Source organism: Passer montanus, unplaced genomic scaffold, assembly GCF_014805655.1.
Source record: "Passer montanus isolate IOZ18808 unplaced genomic scaffold, ASM1480565v1 scaffold16, whole genome shotgun sequence".
Lineage (NCBI taxonomy): Eukaryota > Metazoa > Chordata > Aves > Passeriformes > Passeridae > Passer > Passer montanus.
In genome coordinates this window covers 13,523,445-13,546,852 of record NW_024363160.1, presented here as the reverse complement: position 1 = coordinate 13,546,852, position 23,408 = coordinate 13,523,445, and the positions used below count along the sequence as shown (strand labels likewise).

General features: G+C 39.2%; 1 pseudogene; it reads left to right on the top strand.

The window, feature by feature from the left end:
- LOC120499218 overlaps positions 1-18,534 on the top strand; it is a 75,871-nt pseudogene extending 57,337 nt beyond the window's left edge.
- Positions 18,535-23,408: the final 4,874 nt, after the last annotated feature.

Sequence of the window (23,408 nt, the reverse complement as noted above, 5' to 3'; positions counted from 1 at the left end):
TTAACACATTATGATACTACAGTGAGTTATGTTTTGGGAGAAAATGTTCTCACATGTCCTATAAAAGAAAAATTTACACTGGATATATTTTTGTAGTGTGGCTGCAGCTCTGTGTCTCTTTTTGAGGTAAATTTATTAAAGTAAGACAGGCTTACTTGATAAAATCCAAATGTAAGTACCCTGAATTATCCCATAAAAAGGCATTTTCAGCATGGTAAATGAAATGTCCTTGCTTGAAATTGCATTTCAAAACCAAGGCCTTTGTTGCACCAACACAAGCGTGCAGCAGCAGTGGCACTCAGCAGCTGAGCAAGGTGTCCTTTGGGAGGCATTTGGGCAAGCTTGTGGTTGTAAAGGTTAGCAAGGTTTTTGACACTGTTTTGCCCCATATTCTTGTACCCAATGTCTTCAGTTTTGAGGCTGAACAACCAGATGGTGAAATCCCTGGTGGGGTGGTTTGCCTTAGAGGGTGCTGATTAGTGGGACATGCACAGGCCTAACAAGGGAAGTACTGCAGGGTCTATCACTAGAAATGTTTAACATTTCCATAAATGACTTGGAGGAGACAGTGGAGTGTGCTTTCAACAGAACTGCAGGTGTTGACAAACTGGAATGGTCAGGGCTGGACCACTGATGCTGTGAGGCTGCACAACTGGGGCTTGTTCATCCTGGAGACGAGGTGGCTTTGGAGGCCCCTAACAGTGTGTCCCCTCCTCCTCACCCCCATAACTACTGGAGGTCACTGAGGACATGGAGCCATGGTCTCCACAGCAGGGCATGGTGGACAAGGAAAAATGGCACTAGTTGAAATGAGATGTTCATACTGGATATGGGGAAATACCTTCTCACCATGAGGACAGTGGTGTAGTGGCACAGGCTGCTTGAGGTTGTTGCACAGCCTTCATCCTTTGGAAGTCTTTAAGACTTGACAGGAGAAATTGTTTGACCTCATGGTGGAGTCCACCTTCAGTAGCAGGCTGGTCCAGAGAACTGCTGAGATCCCTTCTGACTTGAAGAATCCCCGATTCTTATGATCCTACAGGTGCAACTACAGTTTGTCTTGGTGTTTACCTGAGAAGCAATATATTGGTAAAGGCTTAAAGAATGAAAAAAACCACATCTCTTGGGGATTTAAAAATTTTGTTTATTTTGCACCCAGCCACTTTGATTTTCAAGGTAAATTATTTCTTATTTTAACTCAAAAACAAAATGCAGTTCAGAGAGGTTCATTACTTCCATAAATTTGTGTTCTTGGTCCCTTGAAATATGGCTCTGTAATAAGCTGATGTTCCAAATTTATATTGCCTGCAGTCTGTTTCATATAACTGTGGATGGGTTGACGTGTTTTGATGCACATGACTATTTTTTGGGAGGATTAATTTAAATCCATGCCAGTTTAGAGGAAGAAACTTCAACTTTGTAGGTGCCATGTATGAAGTGCATTGTCTTCTCAGCTCATTTACTCTTAGACAGGTGGTCATATAGCAAACCATCAGAATAACTGGCTTGAAAAAACAACCTCATGTCTGTCAGGAGGGAGGACCATAATTAATAGCATATGGAAAGAGTTACTTTTACCACAGGGATGAAAGGTACCATGGTAAAACAGGATGTGGGCAAATGTATGCTCCAGTTGTCTGTCTGTGGTTTGTGTCAGCCTGTTTCTGACCAGGAGTTTCTGGCTTATGGTGTGTCCAGATGATAGTCAGAATAATTAACGTGGGGTTTTTTTTTGAAAATAGAAACTATGAAACAAGCTTATAACTAGAGCAGTTAATTGATTTCAGTTTTAAAATTCTGGCCTACTATAATTCCATAGAAATGACTCTTAAATTTTGCAGAAAGTATCTTTATTTTCCATTTCACTCAACTGCTCAACTGTCAGAAATAGGGGGTACACATGTTTTTCAATTTTGTATGTTCACATTTTCTGAAACTTTGCCTAGAACCTGAAAATTATAAGAAAAGACTGGAAGAATCTGTCTACGATTTGTGAACTATCTTTGAAAGGGCAATTTTTCTAGCTGCTACTGCTGCAAAAAACCAACCCTATTGCAATGATAAGCGTAAGCATGAATTTCTCCAAAGCGCTTAACTTTAATCTATTTGATATCATCCAGAAATTCCAGAGGATTTCAGCTCAGATTAAAATTCTTTTTTTACCATGAAAAGTCATGCAAATTGATAAGTGGGTCTTACGACATCCTGCCTAGGATGACCAAGCCATGCACATGGTAGGGTTTATCACGTATCTCACACAAAGCAAGGCAATGCTTGATAAGCACTTTTATTGGGTAATTACATTTTTTTTTTACATTTGCAAATAAAGCAGATTGATTTCCATCTTGAAGTAATTTACTAACACATTATAAACTCGTCAAATGCTAACGTGGTGCAGCATGCCATTTCCTGTTTACTAAGTAATCCTTTGGCTGTCTGCTTTGTGTCTTTCAGGTTGAACCTGGAATTGTTCTCTGCCAGGGACGTCATGGAGCCTGGCGTCAGAGCCCTCCACCTGAAGGAAAACATTGCCTCCTTGGCTTGACTTCTTGCAAATACAAGCCATGGCCGATTCCCAGTGGTTTGCAGCCCCAAGCCAGAATGCGCAGAGGTGTTCCAGGGAACTATTAAAAGGTAGAAATGCTACCAAATTGATGACATGCGATGTTTCTGGCTCTTTATCAGATGATTTCTTTTTTCTTTAAGCATCTGTTTGTGAAGATTATTTGGGATATATATGAAACTTGCTCTTACTTTCTTTAGCATGAAAAGCAGGTGTCCTTTAAAGAAAGGAGCCAGGTTCTTTCTAACACAAGGTCATCAATTGCATCAGGAATTTATGGAAACAGCAACAATGAAATGATCTTATGGGAACAGCAGAAAAAGGGAAAAATGCCCTTCGGAGCCTCAAAGGTTCACTGAAACAGTAATTTAAAAGGATTTGAATCCAGTTACTCATGACATTTCCCATGCCAATTCAAAGCTGGCCTGCTCTTTCTTCACATTTTTTTTTTCATTTTATTAGTGTATGCTTTTACAGGAAATGAGTTAACATAAATCATATTACAGACAAGATAAGCAACAAAGTCACTGGAAGTAACATGCTAGGGTAAACAAGAATCAGACTAAAGGAATCCTTGCCATATGGGGCACTCTCAAAAGGCATATAAAATCTCCTGATAAATGAAGTATTTGTGGTACTGTATTTCATATGACAGCAAGAGTGAATTCATCCTTTTAGGAAGGGATATTAAGACTGCTATTTGAGTGGTGGGTCATGAGTGGGAGATGCAGTGACTTAATTTCCACTTTGAGTATCCTAGAGAAAAGGAGAAGATGCAAATGCACCTCCTACTGCACTGGAGTTCACACAGTAAAGCCCTATGAATTCTGCTTCCAACAACAATAAAACTGGACACATGTAATAAAAAGAGATGGCCAGTTTTGTTTTGTAATATTATTATTTTTCATAATTTTCATGGTTTTTTTGTCCTAAATGATTGTAGTATTCTAGATCTTTTCTTGTACAGAGTTCCTTTTTTATCCACTTCTATTTTATCTCCTTAACTTAACTGGAGATACCTGTGAGCAAGTAAGGATAAAATTATTTTTTTCTGTCAGTGTGGATGGTGGAAAAAACTATCTGTGCATCCTTGGTGGAGATTTGATTAGGATTTGCTCATATGCCTACTTTATAACAAATTTTCAAGAATGAACTACCAGCAGCTGAGTGAATATTTAATAAAAATTTTGAACTTGCATCAGTGACAAGTGAAACAGTTTGTATAAACCTTTTAGGACAACAAATATCTTCTTGTAATGAGAATTGTACAGTGGGAATTGTTTGGGTTTTAGTGGCCTGGAGGAGTAATGACATCAATAACTGCAGTATTGTATACTTGTGTATGATACATATACTTGTTTTCTCACAGTGTTATTATCATAAACATAATTAATACAAAATGTGCTAAGGCCCTAAAATCTAAATTTCTGAGTGGTAGTCTGCAGTGTGTACCAGTGTAAAGCTATTATAATAGAGAATAAACTAGTGTGCTTTTTTAGTTCTCAGTTGTTCACAGCAATAAAACTAGAAAGCACACTAGCAACAGCTACAGCTGAAGTTCCTTGAAAATTCACTTTACAGGCCCAGGCTGCTGAGGCATATGCAGAGTTCATGTAAATCCTGTGGTGCTTTATAATGCAGAGCAAATTGGTGTCAGGGGAAGCAAGAAGGGGGAAAGGAAGGCTGATACTAGGGCACTCCAAAGAGAGATGCCTGTAGAGAAAAGCTGATGCTCCCTGAAACTTCTGGTAGGGTTGTGGTTCTCTCAATCCTCAGAGCTCTTTGGTGATACATTCTGTTGGAGCTTTTTCAAAGGGATGGAGAAAGAAGTTTGTTTCCCTGTCACTTTCAGCATAAATGAACTGCTGTTAGACTGTTTTGAATAAAACCAAGATAATATTATAAATAGTTGACAAAGAAGAATGAAATAGCTTTTTTGGCTAGTTGGTACCTCACTCCAGTGAAACACATACAGAGAGGTTGTCTGGGAGCAAGAATTGTGTTCTGGGATGCTGTGACAACACCCCTTCTTGCCCCAGTGTTTGCCCAGTGGCTTGAGGACTTTCATGATGAATTCGGAATGCCTTGTCCCCAGCAGGGACCACACGTGACTTTGCTGTTCTGCTGTTCTCACCAACAGTGGGAAGGGAATGCTCTGCAGTCTTCCTCTGAAACAAATCTCCAGTAATGTGATTTGTCATGGAATTTGTGTGTTCATGACCAGAAGCATTTAGGGTTTAGGTTTTCCATCTTACTCATAAAATTACAGTTCTTGCAGCACGTAACTCTCAAGACCGAGATGACAAATGCTGTGAACTCCTTAAAGGAGAAGGGTGCTGTTCAACCTCTTTCTCTATGAGATCCAAGGAAATCTCATACGGACGTGACATGACCACAGCAGAAAAGTGATAAGTTATTTACCCATCTTGTACATCAATAATGTTAAAGTGGAGGATGGGTGGCTTGGGGAAAATGTAAAAAAAAATTGCCATGATATTTTTGTTGAGAGTTGCCTTGGATGTAATTATTGATTCTCAAATATGGTTGTTGGGTTTTTTCCTCTCTTGAACAAAAATGTTGTTATTACGTTAAAAAGAATGGAGTAACAAGCTAATGAAGGGAAAGAAACAAACAATCTGCTAAGCTTGCAAGAAGGCAGTGGCAGCTCATAATTTTGTAATAATGTTTCTCATTTATATGTTATTTTGTACCATTTTTTTCTCATGAAATAAGCATGGACAAAACACTGTAAATTTGGTCCAAATGTAAAAGTTATTCAGTACCTGGCCACACTTGGAAACTGCGGCAATGAGAGTTGCTGTATACGGATGAAGTGTTATTATGTTTCATAACACATATGAGTGATTGTGACCCTTTGAAGAAAAAAGGTCAATGCCAGTTCCTACAAAAGCAAGGATGGTGGCCAAGCAATGTTGGCTGGAATTTGCATGGGCCTACAAATGCACCTTAGTGTCGGACTGTAGCAAACATGTAGATATTCCAATTTTATTAAAGAAAAACGCAGACGTGCCTCCCCCCTCCCCCAGATCTTCCAGATCTGTCTAGCGGGGCTAGATTTTTCTCCTGCTCTTTGTGATCTGCATGGTTACCCACTGGGGATCAAGATGAGATCACCAAACACGTTTTTCCATGGGTGACCTAAATCTGAAACTGTTATCTTCCCCAGCTGAGCAAGCAGTAGAAAATAAAAACAAAAGCAACAACTAAAGAAAACTTCTTGGCTTTAAAATTGTTAAAGAGGAAGCAAGCTGTAGCTGAGAAGCAAGTTTCCAAAACAAAGATCTCCTTGGAGTAATACATTTGACACTTTGCCACAGTCAGAGCTCTGTGCACGCCTGGGAAACCCTTGCAGAGTTCGGTTTGAGGAACCTGTGGCTACACGTTCATCAAACTGAACTCTGCAAGGGCTTCCCAGGCATGCACAGAACTTGATGGTGAACTTGATGCACTGGTGGTTGATCGATTTACTGTGCGCAGCGCAGAGGGTTGAGGAGCTGCCTGGCCCCCTTCATTTCTCCCACAGTAGTGATGATACTTGCACATCAGAACAAAACAGGCTATTCTTTCGCACTGCAGCTGAAATGCCTCCCCTGTTGCCCCCCAGTGACTGCAGCTGAGCTGAGCTGTTTATGAATGTGTTAGCCCCGAGTCCGCTGAGAACTATAAATGTCATGCCCTCAATGACATGCCCTCCTGGCTAGGTGGAATTCATTCTTCAGAGTGACCTGAGGATAGGACCACTGCCTTCCTTCCCAGGCTCTTTCTGCCAGAGAAACAGCATGAGGCTGTAAATGCATATTGAGGAGTTGTTGGGAGGTCCCTTGGCTCTCTTTTGTCTTGGCTGCTCTAGATTGTAGCTCCAGATCCTCCTCCAGTGAGAAAAGATAGAGTTATGCTTCTGCCTAATTTCTGTGAGACCAAATCTGAAAAAAGAGCTATTTTTTCATTTCCACATATGTTACAATGTACTGGTGCAGGGCCATTGTGGGGCAATGAAGTGGTTCTTTGACATGATGAAGAGATTAGACATATCATCACTTGTGTTTTGCTGCTCCATCTTCTTTGCCAGAGGTTACTTCATAATGTAAAGCACAATAAAACCAGAAGACATGGAGGATTTGAGGAGAAAAACTGTAGGTAATGAATTTCTTTTCCCTGTCTGTGGACACGTCTGGGATATAACATGGAGGGTGATGATACTCCATGGTCAGCAGCAACACCTTTGCTGCCATGCTTTGCATCCTCTGATTGCCTCCCTCTACAGGCATGTGTAATGGATGACAACGTGCTTTCTACCTAGGTGCTTTTTTCCTGGGATGATGTTTATTCCTTATGTTATGTACGTTTCCTGCATATTTGTGACTGATGAAGAGTCAGTTCCCATGTTCCTCCCAGGGACTGTTCTGATGTTGGTGGCCTTTTTTGCTTGTGCCTTCTCCTTTTGCTAAGGAGTATTAGGGAGCAGCTTTTCCATACTGTGGTTAAATCCTCCTGGTGTCCGTTGAAGTAAAGCAGGTGCATGCTTGAGTCTTGTTAGACCAGGAGCTGTCCCCTCTGTGTCCTTTGAGGAAAAATGGTGAAGAGAGTCAAAAGCTGGAATGCTGCCCAGAAATCTTAATTTCTGCCTCGAACACAGCTGCGAGACAATTTTCCTGGAGAAAATACAAGGTTGACAAATACCACTGAGTAGCCTGTTTGGGAATTTTACCATAACAAATAAGCCATTTTGTTCACGCCTGAGGCTCTCAGATCTGTACCATACGTACCTCTCCTCCTGTCAGGCTGAGGGCTGGATTCCCTGTGCTTGCCTCTGTACTCTTACCTACACAGCTGTTAGCCATTAGTCTGCATTCTGTTTGTCTATCTTTTAGATGAAGGAATTTTTTTTTTGCTTGATTTAATTTGACTGGGATAAAGTAATTATGCAGAAACCACAATATCTCTGATGGTAAGCAGACTGTATAGAATATAACTGTCTAAGCAGAAATGGGTAAAACTTGGTTTTATGCTACTTCTGTAGGGGGATGTGAAATTACTTGGCATTGTGTCTGCATTTTTGTGTGTATTTTTTTCACCTAGGAAACCCCATCTCTTCTCACCCATCAAGTTTACTGGAACTTCAGCATTTTTGGTTGATTGAAATAGCTACTTTGAAGCCAAAAAGAAATTTAAATAAAATATTCAAGGTAAAGTTGTCAAAAATCCTTGTGTTTTACCATGCTTGTTCAAACTGTTTTATCACAGTTGCATGCCTCACCCCTGGAAGCATTCAAGGCCAGGCTGGATGGGTCTTTGACCAGCTTGGTCTATGGGAGATGTCCATGCCTACGCAGGGCTGGAACTAGATAATCTCTAAGATCCCTTGCAATCCAATCCATTCTATAGTTTTATGATTGTATGTTAAGGATATGCTACACAAGAGTGTATTGACTGTGTCATTATTTTACTTAAGTTTGTTTGATACAAATGAAGTATCTACAGTACTTGATTTTCAGGACAAAGTTGGGAATCTAAGATCCTTTCAAAAGATAAAATACATCCAAAAGCTGTGGTCTTTATGTAGCTAAAATGTTACTAGAGGCTGGACTTGCAGAAACGCCTACTGACTGAAAATGTGGCTTCCCATCCAAAGACATTTCAAAAGGTCTAATACCCTGGAAACCAGATTCAATCCATCTTAAAACAAAACTGAATTACCTCCGAAGGTCCTGTTCTGAAAGGTGTGTTAAAGTCTGCTGCTCTGTGTAATCACACAAATATGTATTGTAAGCTTTCCTTAAAAATGTCCAGCTGGCCTGAGCCGAGCTGCACAGGCCGGCAGAGCACAGCATTGCCGCTGGGATGCTCCCAGCAAACCCAGCGGGACTCCAGCGCTCTTGTAGATCTGGACGTGGAAACTGACTTCAGTGGGGCTGGGAGCACTGGCAAGAATGCTGAGAGTTACATCTTTCCACTTCAGAAACTCAAGGGAGATATTAAACATCCGCTTGATCAGCAGCAAACTCCCTGCTCCAATTCTCACTCAAAGGATGTCATGTCTAATGGAGCTGAGCTGCCAGAAAGCTGCACCTGAGTGAGGAGGATTTCTGCCTCAGGTTAGTCCCCAGTTCAGATCCAGAAGGACTGCCAGAGGAGGGAGCCAAACTTCATTTCTATATTTATTTATATTTCTAAATATTTGCAATATTTATTTTGCTGCTGTTCTTTGCTGCGCTCCTGCACTTTCTGCTTCCTTTGTGGTAGGAGGAAGCCAGGTACAGAACACTGGGTGCTCATGAACTACTTCTACTCAAAGGTCCTGGTTCAGATTCCCTGCTTGTGAGGTGGTATGGGAAGGGAGATACTCTGCTCTCCTCAATCAGAAGACATAGTAGAGCAGCTGTTCCCAGTAACAATAATGACACTATTGCTGAGACAAACATTTTCACAATGATGCATGGGAACGCTAAATCCAAACCACATTGTTTAGCTAATGCATGCTTTCGCTCTGCTAAAGGGGAATGTCACATAACTGAAAGTAAATTGAAGAGATCAGAGTTTAGAAAATATGACAAAGTTGAAAACTTAAAGCTGTAATGCACAGTAACATCCTTTAGCAGTGAAATCAATGATCCAAAGTGGTGTGTGTATGTGTATTTTATGGCAGTTTATTAGGTATGACTCCCCTCTGGCCAGTCCAGTGAACAGACTCTGTTGTGAGTCAGGAATGCTTTCTGCCAAGCACTTCAGTGAAACTGAGTATAGCATATAGATCTCCTTTCCCACAGAACATATCAGGCATTGCAACATATCATAGATATGTCAGACTGTAGGTATGGTTTCTGGCATTTTTCTTTAATCTGCACTCCCAGCTGGGACTAATGAAACACTGCTCTCAAGGCTTGTGCATGCACACGTGTTCAGAGAGTCCTCACACACTGTTTTAATAAGGTAATACTTTTATTTTCGTTAGTAAGAGAAGAAGCACTTGCCTTCAGTAGTGATGTGGTGCAACAGCTTAAAGAAAGGAAAGTTAAAGATGAATGGAGACCTGAAACATTTAATTCATAAATTAATTACTGAGCTAGTGATATCTACCTTAATATTGTGACAGCCTTGCTGCTGGCACTTTCAAAATAACTGATATGGGTTTGAAAGATTGTTGGACAGCCTTTTCCTTCTGGCACTGTTGTGGAGAGATTGCTAAGTTTAGATCACAAGAATGCAAAGTTACTCAATCAAACACAGAAGTCTGCTAAGTTCATGCAATAAATGGAGATAAAATGGGGTTTTGTTTCTTACCAGAGGATCATGGTCAACTTTCCCCCTTCCTTTTCACTCTGCCTTCGCTCTATGTTCTGGGCAATGGTGATTCTACCAGGTCTGATCAAAGCTAGAAACACCTTTGTCCGTGGTTTGAAGGCTTCGTCTGAACTCAGCCAGAAAAGAAGAAAAAAGGGGAGGGAAGCACATTAAGGACTTGAAAACTATTTTTAGGTGTGCAGACTAGGGAGCTGACAGCAATATCTGACGGCAGTACCAAAGTGCCTTTGTGATTACTTGGTTTTCATGTTAGAGAGTAGAGTCTGTCAGCACATTGATTGTTTTTACTGTCCAGCCTCCTGCTTTTGAAGAGCTGCTCTAGTTTATTTCAATGATACACTATACAGTAATCTTGCCTATTTAAATAAATGGAATTCAGTACTTTCAACAAAAGCCCTGGACATTACGATCCTCCCATGCATTGTCAGGGTCCTGGGGCACTGTAGCTCATGAATAACACAGATGGAGGAAGGTTTATAGAGTCTGTGGCAGTGGTTTTATTTCATATCCAAAGTGCGAAAAGTTTCTTCCAAAGAACAACATTATATGATACTTTTAAAATAAGTAGGCCTGCTTGGCCTTACAAATAATTGTGCAGGTGCTGTAGGACTTTGTGATGGAGCCCTTTGCAGGGAAAACTGGAGTGTTGCAGAGACTGTGTGCTAACCCAAAAAGTCAAATTAAAAACGTATGCAGCCACACTGCAGCATGTGGGTGGCTTTTAGGCAAGTGCAGAGTGTTGCTAAATGTCGAAATCAAATATAGGCATGGGGAAAACTGGTGTGTGAATGGAAAGACTGATCACATGCTTGTCCTGCCATTTATATGTGTGGTAGGATCTTCTGAAATTCAAAGTCTGCCTAGCAGCAAGCCAGCTTGTAGGGAAATACAAATCTGACTTTAAGTTTTCATACATTTCTAAAATCTAGCCTTTCTGCAGGTCTGAAAAATAAAGTTTGCATTTACAATTTATTAACAGCTGCCTTTGCATTTTCATGTTGAGGCTGTGGACTTGCTGTCTGCTCATTCACCCTGATGATGTTGCCTATAAAACCTGACAACTGGCAACTTAAGTAACGAGTATTAACTTCAAAACACAGCCCTGACGTAGATGAAATCTCTGTATTGTAGATTTGAAAACAGAGATACAGAGATTAAATATTTGCTCAGTATCCTTTGAAAAGCTGTAGCATAGACAGAATTTGATCTTTGCTCTGGAAAACCTCAGCCTAGTACTTGATAGTGACCTTTTTATCATCTTTTAGGTAAGATGCCAAAAATTCAGGCAACGCTCCCTCTTCATTTGAAGAACGAAATATTAAGTAAACAGTAATGATTTAGTCTGCCTAACCTGAAACAACCCTGTAACCCTGAGTTTTTATTGTGTAAGATGAAGACTTGGTTGATTTAAAACAGTTCCTGATATGTGATGACCTAGTCCTTATCTACTGTCTAGCTCACCATATGCAGAATACTCTTTTTTACAAGTTTAAAAAAGCACAACACTATTTCAAGTCAGGCAAATGATTGCATTGAATGTTGGCCAAAACAATAGATAAAATCAGCTACAAAAAAAATCCAAAAAACCAGGTACTTTGGTTGGATTAAGGCAAGAGAAATAAGCCTAAAGCTTTCTAAAGTAAATGAAAAAATGATGCTTCATGTTCTTTAATCCTCCCTCCTCCCCCTGTCCCTTTGTGTAGCTATTTTATCCATTCTGTTTAGGAGAGTCCTGCCCTGAATGCTTTCGCCAGTTGCATCACCTTTTAATGTTCCTTCTGTTCATTTGCAGCTACTTTGGAGCTGTAGTTCCTTTTATGTCACTCACCCAATATTTAGAATTTGTAGTTTCCTCAGATAATTGGCCATCTTGACAAGAAGAGTGACACAATCAGCTGTCAGATACTTTTCATTCCTGACTTCCATGCCAAAACTGACATGTGGATATTGGAATAATAATGTGTTATCTTAATTAGGTGTATCTTCATGATACATGCTTTATAACAGATAGAGCATATGAAACTACTGCGATGCCTTGCCAGGGTATCTTTGAAATGAGATTCCCTACTTAAGAGTTTTCTTCCTTCTTAAATAAATAAAGAGTAAACGAACAATTGCAGAGTCCAAGTCTGAATCTTAGCACTTCCTGTTAAACCTCACAAAATAGTGCAAGAAACATGTTTGGTCTGCTTTCTAAGGCTTGATGATGTGATAGGAAGGATGTTGTATGTAACATCAAAGAATGATGTTGTTATACCTCTGAAGCCTGACTTCTGGAAGTCCAAGTGAAATAATGTATGCTCATTTTTCTCCATAATATGGCAGTTTTAAATAGGCTTGGATTGTTATCAGAAATGTTCCAACGATTTCCTTCATTGTGTTTGTGTGTGCTTTTTTTTTCACTATCCAAATTTCTCTCACACTTTTCGAAGTTTTGTTAAGTGACTCCCTGCTGGGTTTAGTTAAGAGTGGTGCTGAGCAAATTGCGAGCTGCCAAAACCAGCCAACAAACCACTGGTGATGAACAAATGTTTCTGCTCTTTCAGCTCACGGTGAATGTTACTGTTTCCTTAAATCCAGCATCATGTTCAAGTGGAAAATGGTGCAGTCTGGACTACAGACCTGAACAGTGTTTTGGACCTGAGCAAACAGAGTCTGGCCGAGGATCAGGGTGCTCTCTATATATGTTAGGATTAAAGTCTTGGGAGTATTCCTGGCCCAGTGTTCTTTCTTGGAGTAGACTTCTTGGAGCTGTGCATGATGATCTCGGAGCACAATTTACATAATTTAGGTCTGTGTATTTACATCTCTTAGAATGATTACAGACCTTTTTTGTGAAAGACTGTAGAATGTGAACCTTTAGAGAGTCTTGCAGAATGAAGTGTGTAATGCACAAAAGGTAATTCATAGGGAATGACTGGATTAGTTTCTTCTCCACACCCTCTGCTGCAGTGAATATACTCTGAATACATTGTGTTTTTCTCCATTTCCTCCGCCAAACATAGTCTGAGTGGAAGAGGTCCTGACTGTTGTAGTATGCCTTATTCGTGTGTTCTCATCATTGTCCTCAAAACCAAGTCCATTAATTGTCTATGCTACATGTCTGTATGATGTTATGCATATGGTAGGAGGCTTAGGGAAGATCAGTGATTTTCCCAGGAGGGGAGATGTGAACCCAGGGCAAAGTGTTTGCTCAGCCATTAGCTCTGCTGTAGATTATTTTAGCAATCTGAAAGAGGTTTTATTAAAACCAAAGCCAGTCAGATATCAAATTAAGACAAATAAAGTTTCAATAGTTATGAAGAATACCCAATTCCTTCTTTGTCCTGTGAATGGGATGTGTTTTAAAGGTGGGAGCAGGTAACAGACTCCTAGTATTTCTGGCTGTGCCACTAATTTCTTTCAGAACTAATGTTTTTCTACAAGTTATACTCACATGGCGTACTTATTTATAAAAATCCCTTTAAGAACCTTAGATGAGAGACCAAAGCAATTGAAAAAAATGCAGATTTCAAGATTACACAGTGCAACAGCTGACCATTTCAGGAGAAAGGGGTCTTCTCTCCAATGTTAACTTGTGGGAGGTGGAAGTGATAGCTTTCTTCAAATGTGTGTTCCAGATCTATACAAAAATGCAGAGGTAGATTCTCACAGAGTATCTTCCTTTAAATGGTGTTTTATAATAAAGGTCTTGAACCTAGTTCTTCCATATCCAGTCCCTAGGATCTTTTGGATCAGGCAGGCATGTTTTCTTAGAATCACAGAGTCATGGAATCATTAAAATGGCTAAAGACCTCAGTGTAAGCCCTCTGCTGTGGAGTGCTAATAACACCTTGAAGCAGACTAATCTTTCCTAGGAGACATTTATGTTAAAACTAGTAAATCCCTATAACATCCCTATTGGTTTGAATAAAACAATATCTTTGGACACAGAAATACTCAGTTAAAAAATTCCCAGCTTGTACTTGGTGCTACAGTCACAAAAGCCACTTGGTATGTTGTTTATGTTTCTTCTGATGCCCTAATGAAGATTAGGTGCCTTCTCTCCTCTGAGTTAATCAAGCACATAATTCAGCAGTGTGTTGCACAACTGTGTACTACTGTATTAACTCCTAGCTCCTAGCTGTAATCACAGAATGATGCTAAATATGCTACAAACAAAAAGATCTGTGGTCGTCCCCAAGGTATCTGTTATCAAAATGTAAGTTAAAAGTTGAGAAGTGGATAGTATGAATGGAATCTGTGTGTGTGTGTGCGTGTGAGTGTAGCAAACATATACTAAGATAAAAATAACAATTTTATGTATCTTGCTTGACAAGGCCTTATCTCTGTAATGCAGAAAGGTAGAACTCTGAAGAAAGATTTGAAATTATAAATTAATTTATAAAAATATTGATTTTAACCGTACTAAGTCAGCAATAATATTAGATGTCTTGAACTCTAGAGGGCAGTACTGTGAGCAAAGGTTTCACTGATGATTTAAAATAGGACATAATATTTTGGCTCATCTTGTTTAAATGTAACTGTTACTTAAGAAGGATGAAGGAAACAACAACAGTCTACTTGCACCTACATAATTGTATTTGCTTATTACAGGTATTGTCTTGTTGGTTGCAAACTACACAGTTCATGAGCTGGTCCTGCAAAGGACAAGGTCAAAGAGAGGTCAAGAAGATGTAGGATAGGTGATGTCTTTCAATCTAATATGCCAAACCTAAATCAGCAAACATCTGTGTGATGCTGCTATTGTTAATGGATGCTTAGGAAAGCCAAATGTGTGGTCAGCCCACTAATTCTTTAGACTCAGAGAATGTCTCAGAGAATATCTCATGTTGGAAAGGACCCATAAGTAATGCTCCTGATGCAGCTTCATTCCATTTCCTTGTGTCCTACCACTGGTCACCAGAGAGCAGATCAGCACCTCCCAATCTGCTGCTCTCCTTGGGGAAGTTGTAGACTATGATAGGTCCATCCCTCAGCCTTCTTCTCTCCAAGCTGAACAAAACAAGCAGCCTCAGCCACTGCCCTATGTCTTGTCCTTGAGGCCTTTTACCATACTGGTTGCCCTCCCCTGGATACACTCTTATACTTTGATGTCCTTCTTATCAAGAACCCAACCCCACACATAGAACTTGTGGTGTCATCATATCTCTGATGCTAAAGCATTGTGTACTTGCTGTTTAAAATTTGCCCATTATAATGAATGTAGTCATCTGCTCTAACTTCGGGTTAAGTCTGTGCATACTGCTGGAGAAAAAGCACATCTCTGAACTGGAGACAAATGATGAATCTTTCTCCCCATCTCATCTGCTCTCCTATGAGAAGGTAACCTCTCTTTCAGTTCTTTCCTTGATTAATAAGCATATTTGAGTGATTTAGGATGAGTATTCCATGAATGAAGAGATTATGTAACATATGTGGTTGAGATAAAGAAGTGATCAGGTTCAACTTAAATTTAAGGATGACCAGAGAACGTACAGGGACATATCTCATAAACTATAATGCCACTTAGAGTCTGGAAGTAGTTCAAGACTGCTGGTAAAGAATTTCTTTGCTCATATAGGCCATTCCACTCTTCTCTTTCTCGACTTCTCTATGGATAGCAGAATTGTTATAATATTTAATTCAATATGGGATAGCACCTCTCTGAATGATAAGTGTTTATAAAAGCTTTCAAACTTGAAAAGCAAGTAGCATTCTTCCCCTTGACAGATAACCAAAGGATTTTTAGGAATAGTAAACGTTAAGCATAGTGGAAGAAAATAATTAGTTTCTAAGGCAAGACTAGTAATGTAATTTAATGAATTTATACAGGCCCAACTGGAAAGTCATAATTTGTTACTGAAACTTGGTCTGCATACGGGAATGCGCCTGGCAAAATAATGTTAAGAGGGAGCAGGGCAGTTATGTATGATGAGGCGCCAGTACTCAAATAGATATTCCTATGGAAAATGGCTGAAGCTCAGCTGATGGCTGATACCAGTTTTGTTGCATATTTCTGCACTACGCTATCATGTAATTACCACTTAATGCATGAATTTTAACAGCATGAAAAACCTCACCCCTAAGCCAATACAACTGGCATTGTCTTAATAGAGATACAGTTACAGTAAAAGAAAGCAAAAATTTGTAACTAAAGAGCTCTAATTTCCATCGCTAATTTAAGTCTTACTGGCAAAAGAATTTATAAAGTTTGGACCAGTTCTGCTGGTGCAGCTCTGCTTGAAGTCTTTCTGTTAGGAGTCAGACTGGGAGTCTTTTGAACCTCTAATGTGCTGCACAGAAGGAAAGAGAAATGCGTTCTTGCCTTTTCCAGATAACAGTGGAGAAGCTGCCCAGTCTATTGCGCCCAACCATGCTGCTGAATCGCTACACTACAGATCCCTGGTATCAGCAACTCTTCATCAATCTGGTGAGACTGAAGCCAAGTCTAAAAACAAACATTTCCTCCATGAACAATATGTTTGTTATATTTTCTCATTTGTTTATGATGGCTGTGTCAGCCGCACTGATTTACATAAACACTGCCAATCCTGGGACGTTACATTCTCAACAAAAGTAGCTGAGTACAAACAGCATTCCGAAGTTTTAATTCATATTGTATAAACATAACAGATGTTGATAAAATGAGCCAAAAAAAAATACAACAAAGGAGACCATTTCAAGGGGGCTTTTGATTAAAATACATTCCAGATTGACAAAATGATACAATGTTAATGGAATAGATCATTTAAATGTCATTATTTGGCTCTTATAGTCCTATAAAGCAAATATAAAGCAACACTTTTGAGATTTAAACTCCATTACAGTACAGTGCCTATACATTAACTTATAAATAAAACTATATTTCTTTTCCCTTTCCTTTTTTTTTAATCCCTCCTATGACATCGCCACATTTATTTCCTAAATACTGTACTAAAATACTGGGTCCAAAAGCAATAATAAGTTTGGTATACAGAGTAAGGCCTAAAATAAATATATTATAAACAAAACAAATGCAGTTTCTGCCTCAGTGAATTTCCAGTCATTGAAACTGAGATGGGTGACACTGAGAAATCCAGGTCAGAGGCTTAATTCAGTTGGGTTTTCTTTAAAAAGATATAAAATCTGCTCCCGTTAATTCATGTGCAAAGATGACGAGACTTCATTTGAGATCCATCTGGTCTAAATTCCTTGCTTTGGGAACAGCTAGAAGGAGAGACAGTTTACAAACCTGCAATGCTCCCAATATGCATTATCTAGTTTAGTTTGAGAGTTTTCTTTCAATAGACAGGAAAATTGAGGTGGAGGGAGGACACATGGTTTTCCAAAGTTCAAGAGGAGGTCATACATGGAAGTAGAAGCCAGCTCAAACTGAGGTCCAGTCCAGTGCTTGTGCCTTTGGGCCACACGACTTTTTATTATGGGAAACCTATAGAACTCAATTACATTTCATACTGATGTGATCTCTGAAGCAACAAAGTTTAGTATCCCTTTCAACAACCTGTTATTATCAGTCATGAAAGCTCTGTTTCTGATATCCATATAAATATCCATTGAAAATTTCCTGGGTGCAATGATTACCTGCAGCGGTGATTTCCACAGCAAAATTACAAGCGATATAGAAAGAGAAAACCTCTTTACTTTTAATTTGTTTTCTTCCTTATTTGAATGCCTGGTCTGTTCTGTAAATGAGAGAGGGAGAAGAGATGTGCCTTTCTACACTGTGAAATAAAATTAATTTATTTTGTTTAATCGTGTCTTTGTTTCAATCTTCCTCTGTCTGGGGAAGCATGGCATTGGGAAGCACAATACACAACCTTTGATGGAACTGGCCAAGTCACAGGAATAATACTGTAGCATTATGGGGAAAATAAAGTCTTAGTGAACAACTACATACTTGATATAGACCAGCTTGGTTGACAATAAAATGATCTGTAGGTCTGTTCCTATCAAGAAACCATTAAAGCCCTCATAGTTTTCAGTCACCAGAGTTGAGTACTGGTAGGCCCACTTCTCACATCCATGTGATTGTTTCTCTTCCTTGCAGCCTGTGTTTCTACGTGAACTGATTTTTATAAGCGTGTACTACAAAATATTATAGAATGTCATAAATGATTGCATAATGAGATAGCAGCTATAAAAAAATTTAAAACCTAATAAACATTGGGGTCTGACTATTTTCAGGCAAATCTTAGACCAGAAAAATTTTAGACTTAGAAAGTGGACCTCAACTTTGCTTTTCCAATCTGTGAAATTTGAGTGCGTTCCAGTCATAACAATTTATTTAGCTTGAACCTTATGGTTTATCAAAAAAGAAAGTGGTTCTTTTACTAGGGTATTTCCTGATGTTTTAGGTGTAATTGAGGATGTGGAGCAGGGAGAGAATCCATGTTCTTATCGGATCCTGCAGAACCTTCAGAATCAAGTGTTTGGAGTGATCAGCAGGAAGGACTTGATGCCTTTTCTGCTGGAGGAGAGGCTCAGGCTCCAGCTGGCACCACAGAGCCCTGATGCCGGTGGGCAGCCCATGGATTCAAGGCCATGCATGCCTTCTTAGGCTTTGTCACTTGTTTTGGAGCCCATGTTCTTCTTCAGGAAAACATAATCAGAGCTTTTCCACTTCATTCCTTCCAGAGAAGACATGCTTAAAAGGTGTAGTATCTTGACATGAGAGATTGTAGCCCCAGAGGTGTGTCCCTTCAGCTGCTTGGTGACTGTAAAATCCACTAATTTAAATGCTTGTGAGACAACATGAGAATTCACATGTTTATGGAAGACATATAAAATAAGATGTGAAAGATGCATGTCATGCTGCATCTATGTCTCTTGAAAAATATCATAACTATCAGCAGCAGCTATGTTGGCAAAGCCTTTCAGTGAAGACTAAGTCTTCAGTCTCTGACTATTTGCCTATTAAAAATAAAAATGTTTTAGATTTTCTCCAATGATTTTGGTGTTTAATTTTGTTCTGTTAAATACCAGAGGGATTCCCACATTTTTGGATATTAAAACCAAACACGTATGAAGGAATCCACCACTATTAATGTTATAATGAATACCAAGGAAAACTACTAATAATTTATTGGTTATAAAAACTTGCCAAAATTCCTGAAAGTGAATTTCTGGTATTTGAATCATGCAGCTCTGACTTTTGTATAAGTCAAAGATTTGTTGGATGTTCTCTATTTTTCTCTTTAGAAATTTGTCTTTAACATTAAAAATGTTGTTTCTGTAGCATCATAGAGAAAGCACAGCACTTTTAAACTGGAGTCCCATCAATGCATATTACTGGCAGCCCAGGAATGCTCAAAATCACATGAGACAGGCTCTTTAAATGGTCATTTAAAATATGTCATATACAGGAAAATAAATACTCTGCAAATCATCCATCTAAGAAATATGGACATGGATGTTTATTTAGATCCTGTTATAGTTCGTAATTTTTTGCTCATTAGTACACTAGCAGGGTCATTGTCACTACTGAGCCATGCCTCACCTACCTGGAAAATGCCAAATTCTTCTTGAAGGAATCAGGGTTTGTGTGATAGAAGAATTATCTAGAAATCCCTGGTGATTTCCTCTTAAGGCAGTGTGAATCTCTTCTCTTGATAACCAAATCTGCTCTTGGGAACGTGGTGTGACCTGTGCAGGGCTGGGAGTTGGACTCGATGAACCTTGTGGGCACTTTCCAACTGAACTTACTCTGTGTGACTTTGGGATTCTGAAATCTGAGTAACCTTGCCATGAATTTGCATTTTTGGTTCAAAGCCCATTGCTGATTTCCTTTTCCTTTATTTATTGAGTACACAGAGTATCACCTTTCTAAGACCTGAGTAATGTAATTTTTTTTTGCTTACCATGTCTGTGGCTAAATGACTCAGTACAAATTGTAGTTGGGGTGTAGTTTGCAGAGTATGAGAGCTTGAGATAGCCAGGATAACAGTAACTTGTTACACAACTTTGAACTGGTCACTGAAATGCTCAGCATATTGTTTACTCTGCCTTTAAATTTGGAACAGTGATGTGAATCCACCACAGGTACTGTGAAGAGCATATGTGCAAAAGATGTTATAGGAATATAAACTATTTATAAGAATATTTTGGGCTGACCAGTTGTAAAAATCATAGTGGGGTTGCCTTTTTTTTAATCTCCCTTTTAGTACAAGTGTAATTTCTAAGCAAAAGTTCACACAATTTACATGAAACTTCTCATAACTGTGTTGGGTGGGGCACAGCATGCTGCATTTTTCCATACATTACGTATCTAGTTTCATTGCTAGATGAGGGTTTCTTTGTTTGTTTGGTTTGTTTTGGGTTTAGTTTTGGGTTTTTGTAATGTATATGTGTTTGTGAAGACACACAAAACAGAATTCCTCCCAGGACTGAAAGGAGTCGCTCCATTACATTCTGGATTCCAGTGACAAACTCATCACAAATGATAATAGCCTAAGACATACAGGAAAGCGAAAACAGATGAAATTAGTAGGATTTTTTAATTAATATGTCGTTCTCATGATCTTTATATAGAACAGGTGTCTAAGAAATCACAGTAACATGTAGTCATATCATTTGACTCTTAGGCACAAGATACTTTTTTCTTTTTTCTGCTTTAGTGTATGGTAAATGTTCTGCTATTTCTTCATATATTTAGAATTAAAAGCTAGATACAGCAAAGATGCTATTTCATATAAGATATAGTTTATCAATTTTCACAAATTTTTAACCCAAACTTCAGCGACAAAGGACTTCACAACAAAATTCAAGTCTCTGGCATTATTTTTGGCTTTTACTACATACCTATATCTTTCATCTTGCTCTCCATTAAGATGATGTTTTCCTAACAATTCTTTCCCTGTTAAACTGAAATGTGTCTTAAAGCACAGGCAGACTGAACTTTAGATCTAGGATTGAAGTACAGTTGTGCAAAATTCCCAATTCTATTAGGAAAATTGCCTGGATTAGAAACACTACATCACCTATGCATTGCATATCCCTATGAACGAACATAAACTGTTGTGAGAAGCTTTTTCTAGCATGCAGCTTTAATGTATGGTTTCACAAGTATCCTGCAATGTCCATTATGTGACATTGGTTGTGTTTTTCCTGTCATGTGATACTCACATACTTTAGAGTTAATTAACCTGTGTCTTTAAACAGCCTGGTTTATCACACTAGAGAAGCTTGCAACATTGCTTCACAACTGATTTCTTCTTAAATTTTTAAATGGGATTTTGTCCTTTAATCACATTTATTGCTGACTACGAACAGAAAAACCTAAAGGAAGGAAAACAGATGAAGAATTTTTTTGTATCCACTTTGTATAAAAATGATGACTTTAAGGATTCAGGGACTAGCATTGCTAAAGGTACTGGTAATATGATATGGTCTATCATACCTCAAGGCTCAGATAGCCTTGAGCCAAAAATCTAAATGCTAATGGAAACGTAGCTGCGCCCCGCAAGGGTAGTGCCGGGAAAATCACTGATGAGGAAGTGCTGCAAAATGTTACTGCTGTCTCTGCTGCCCCTTTTCACATAGCTTCAGCTAACAGAGCTGTCAGTGTACCACTGGTGATCATGAAATCACTTTATGAAATGAAGTGTAACCAGCTCTCTACTAAAACAGTGCTTAATTAAGTGTGACCATCAAGTGATGGGAACCATAGTAGTATACAAGGGAATGCTTGTTCATTCCTGAAAGGCCTATTAAAGTAAGAGGAAATATGTGATCAGCACAGTTGTCTGAATGTCTAACACGGTATGGCATGGGAATGCCAGCATCAGAGTTCAAACACATGAGGAGTTACAAACCAGAATTATTTACACTCTGTGATTGTAATCAATGCCTAGACACTTCTGAGGAGCCAAAGCAATGAAATGGTTGAGTAACTTGCAGTATCTCATTAAATTGGTCAATTTTGCTCAGCTGAGATCATAGATCATAGATTCAACATTCTGCCACTGAGGCTACTCCTTAGTCCCTGACAGCAGAGAAATGGGGAAGAATTACCAGCTTCTGCATATTTTATTTTGCAGGGTTACAGAAAGGAATTTATATTTTTGTGCAGTTTATATTTGCAAAGACTTCTGTAGATATGAAGTACCACAGCTTCTGCTGTAGTGTTGCTATAATTGCCCCTCTTATCTGTGCTGGAGCTGAGATGTGGGATGTGAAGTAACCTACTGAGGACTGGAAAGTGAGTCTGTGGCAGAGCTAAAAGAACTTCAGGCTATTGACTTCTTTTCTTCTCAGTATTAATCTCTTTCTTGCAAAGTGAACCCAAAAGCTAGTGCTAAGAGAAGGCATGGCAAGCTGTGAGAGGACATGCGACTCCAAGGCCTCTCACACTTTGGCAGTTTTGCCACAGAGGAGTGTTTCTAGTGTGACAGGGCTGTCTCTGGTATACAGAGCAAAGCCACCCATGCAGCAGGGAGAACTGTAAGGACTGCCCCGCAGAACAGGCACTGTAGTCCTGTATAAATTCTCTCTCTTTCTCATTGAGAATGCATCCTGGAAGTCTCCATAAGACACGCTCGGCCAGCACAGCAAAGGATGGGACAACTGCTGAGCCACTGCATTGCACATGCAGAAGGTATGGCTTTCTGTGAAAGCATGAGATGCAAAAAAAATAAATAAACAAGAGTTGATATCTCTGCTATGTGTGTATATGTATAGATGTGAACATGTGCATGTGCATATATGCAGGTAAAAAACCCAACCCTTTTAAACTATCATTCATAATTTACAAGACAGGCAAAGCATGGTCTCAAAGGATGAGGATACATATTTCCTTTGAGGAAAAAAAAAAAAAGAAAAAAGAAGGAGTAAACATGTGTATCTGGAGATTTATTATCCTACAATTATACAGACTGCTACCTATAGAAACCTTTTTAATCCTTCAAGGGTAAGCAGTAAGAGATTAGTGCTGGTGCAAGTTAAGTGCTGAGACCACGGTGTAACAGACAAAATCAAGGGCCCAATAGAGCAGTGTCTTTCAAGGATATATAAATAAGAAGTATTACTTTTCTCGTATGACAACCACCGCATAGAATACAAACATTGTTCACAAAAATGACACGACATTTTTTAATCAGCCTGGGCAGGTTGTGTCTCTGACAAGAATCTTTCTTGCATCTTGTCTTTAAGGTGATGAATATCTGAAAACATGTCTTTGGACCTAGAAAGCTGAGTTTCACAGAATCACAGAAGAATTTCTATTAGAAGGGTCCTCTGGGGTCATCTACTCTATCCCCGGCTCCAAAGAGGTCCAGCTAGATCAGATAGCTCAGGCTATTCCAGCTCTTTACACTCCCAAAGATGGAAAACCCAATCCCCTACTACAGTACCATCTTTATGGTAAAATTTTTTTTCTTATACTTAAATCAAATTTCTCATTCTACATCTCAAGTCCATTGCCCATCATTGGACCCTTCCAGAGAATCCGACTCTGTCTTATCTGAAGCCTAAGGACAGGTAGTTTCCACAGTCAGGTCTTCTCTGAGCCTCCTCTTCTCCAAGCTGAATTGAATTATCTCTCTAA